The sequence below is a fragment of the Crocuta crocuta genome, unplaced genomic scaffold (assembly GCF_008692635.1).
Source record: "Crocuta crocuta isolate KB4526 unplaced genomic scaffold, BGI_CrCroc_1.0 scaffold118, whole genome shotgun sequence".
Taxonomy (NCBI): Eukaryota; Metazoa; Chordata; class Mammalia; order Carnivora; family Hyaenidae; genus Crocuta; species Crocuta crocuta.
Genome location: NW_027551558.1, coordinates 10,526,633 through 10,529,678, shown reverse-complemented (window position 1 = coordinate 10,529,678; position 3,046 = coordinate 10,526,633). Strand labels below are relative to the sequence as shown.

The 3,046-nt window shown below is 44.8% G+C and overlaps 1 long non-coding RNA gene across 1 annotated transcript in view; it reads right to left on the bottom strand.

Annotated features, from left to right (window-relative positions):
• Positions 1-3,046, bottom strand: part of LOC144219345 (uncharacterized) — a 13,513-nt gene that overhangs the window by 6,643 nt on the left and 3,824 nt on the right. Inside the window, exon 4 of the long non-coding RNA XR_013331378.1 lies at positions 466-553. This is a non-coding gene — a long non-coding RNA (uncharacterized LOC144219345). The remainder of the gene's footprint in view (positions 1-465; positions 554-3,046) is intronic.

The following is a 3,046-nucleotide window of genomic DNA, read 5'->3' as shown; positions in this document are numbered from 1 at the left end:
TTTTCTATCATAAAAAAAAAAAAAAAAAAAAAAAGTAAAAAACTTAAAGAGACCGGTGAAATGATCTTTTAAAATCTACTCTGAGGATGCCTGAGTGGCTCAGTCAGTTAAGCTTCTGACTCTTGATCCCAACTCAGGATCGTGAGTTTAAGCCCAACATTGGGCTCCATGCTGGGTGTGGAGCCTACTTTAAATTAAAAAAAAAAAAAATGCTACTGTATAGTCTCCAAAATGGACAGAATGGGACAAAATGGACTCTTCTGTGAAAAGAATCTAAAAGGCTACTTCTTGGCAATACTGGGAACTGACTACTAACTAAGCCAAAATAACCAGCATCTCTCACAGATGCACGTGCAAAGGCACCTTCAAGGCACATATCGACAAGTCAGAACCCAGAGGAGTAGACAAAGATGTGTGCTGACACACCCGGGAAGGCACGCACAGACTACACACAGGTAAACTCACCCCAGCAGACACGCCAGCACAGCCACCTGTATGTACAAATGTCCAAATACCCACAGGGCACGAGTATACACCTGCTTCCCAGGCACTGCTGAAATACGAATCCAGAGACAAACAAATGAACTTTGTAGTACTGAACATAAACACAGCTAGACAGAGGAAGAAGGTTTGGCAATTAACCAATTGCCTCTCGAGTAACCTGAGGGCAAGTTTAAAGTTGTGTCTCAACAACAAAAAAACGTCCATTGTAAAAAGACAGCATATGATCTTGTTGTGCTTCATTCTTCTCACGCCACACATTCCCTCTAGGGAACTTCATCTCAGCTAAAGCCTCATTCAGCGCGTAGATACCAACCACTCCCAGCTTTCAGTCGCTGGTTCCCGCCACTTTCCTAAGATGCTGACATGTATGTCCAATGGCTTATTGAATATTTCCTCTAGGAGGTTGTATTGTAGGTAAGGCACAGACTAAGCTTATTTCTCTCTCCTGTACCAATTCAGAGGTAGTTGGCCCAGGGCAAGTTACACGGCACTGGCATCGTCAACATTTTCCTCTCTGAGCCCCAGCTGGCTTCTCCAATGCTGGTTATCTTCTCCCCCAAAGGAGAAAAAAGGCAGGAGAGTTCACACCCGATTCTTCTAGAGCAAGTGAGACACACGGCACTTCTTCTCACATCCCATAGGCTGGAGTCTGGTCACATGGCTACTTTCTCCAGGGGAAGCTGGGAGGTAAAATCTTTAGCTGAATGCCGATGTGCCAGCCACCACTATCCTCACAGGAGGGCAGAAAGGTGCGGGGGGATAATCGGAGCTCACTTATATCCCTCGGAGACTTCAAGTCCAATATAAATAAGTGTAACCTCATCATGTTCTTTGCCGATGTTCCCAACTGTGAGTCCTCCAATTCCCGCCTTAACAAATGACCTCCCACTTATCCAGCCCCCCAAGTAGGTTTTCTGGATATTGAGTTAAATATTAAATATTGACTTTGAATTCCAGATAAACAAATAATCATTTTTTAGTATCAATATGCCCCATATATTGCATGTATTTTTATTTGCTAGATCTAACAACCCTATACCTAAGCCAGAAGCCTCGGAGCCATTCTGAATTCCTTCTTCCTTTTCCACTTTCAATTACCCCCCAAGTCCTGCTGATACTTTCCTGTAATATTTCTCATTCTGTCCCTTCTTCTCCATCTCAACTGTGACTTGTTTGGTTTAGGCCATCATCTTCTCTCTCAAAGACTCCTGTAAATTGCCTCCCACTTGGCCTTCCTGTTTCCAGCCTTGCTCCTTCTAATTCATGCTATGCACAACAGCTCAACTGGTCTTTCTTTCTTCTTCTTCTTTTTTTTTTTTTTTTTTGAGAGAGAGGCAAAGATATAGAGCATGTGCATGTGCACACGAGTGGGAGAAGGGCAGAGGCGGAGAGAGAGAGAATCTTAAGCAGGCTCCATGCTAAATGTGGAGCCTGATGTGGGGCTCAATACCATGACCCTGGGATCATGACCTGAGCCGAAATCAAGAACTGGACATTCAACTGACTGAGCCACCCGCATGCACCAAAACTAGTCTTTCTAAAAGGCAAACCCGACCACATCACTCCTCTGCTTAAAATCCATCTATTGCTCTCCATGGCGTTCGGGATAAACTTCAGGCTGATTAGCTAGGCTGATAAGCCCTTGATCATTTGGTTTCTTTTTCTCCCTCGGTCAGCCCGTTCCTCTCGGGCTCTAACCCGTCACCCATGCCCCAGCCACATCAAGCTTCTGGGAGGCTTATAAGGGAGTCCTTTAGGGGTGCTCGATGCTACCACCATCCCCACATGCACCTCACTCTTTTCCCTTTGCTTGGGTAAATCCTAGTCATTATGAAACCCCCGGCTTAAATGTCACTTTCTCCTGGAAGACTTCCTGACTTAGATTATTCTAGGCATACATGTTTGCTCGCATAGCCCTTGACACACTGCATTGCAATAGTCGACTTGTCTGTGTGTTTCCCCAAGCACATTTTACATTTTCCTTCAAGGCAAGGACTATGTCTTATTGACCTTTATACACTTATCTTATTTATCTTTATACATTCAGCAAGTATCACACATACATTCTTTATATATTCAGCAATTCCATACAGGAATTGGCACCGGGAAACAATAAGTGCTTATCGGGTGAATTATGGTTCTCTGGCTTAAAATGTTCCTATTCCCATCGCTGGCTGGCCCCGCATGTCTTTAGTCGGACACTTCTCTCCATTCCAGATGTGGACCTTTCCGCGACCTTCTTAGGCCTGCTGTGTCTTTACTCTCATAGAAACTATGAGCTCTGATTTCCACGGCTCAGCCATGATGAAAAAGCTTTGTGTCCACTCCATTACGCTCCTACCTAATGGACGTTAGAATAAAGAAATGACACCTTACCGAATGAGGCCCTAGCCAGTTGCCCTCCTGAGCTGAGCTTCAGATCATGATTTTAGCTGACATTGGGCAGCTGTTAGATGAGAGCTTCTCGTCTGCCCTCCCAACCCCCACAATTTGCCCCCAGCCCTTCCTCATCCCCTGGGGAATAGCTTCTCCTTTTTTTTTT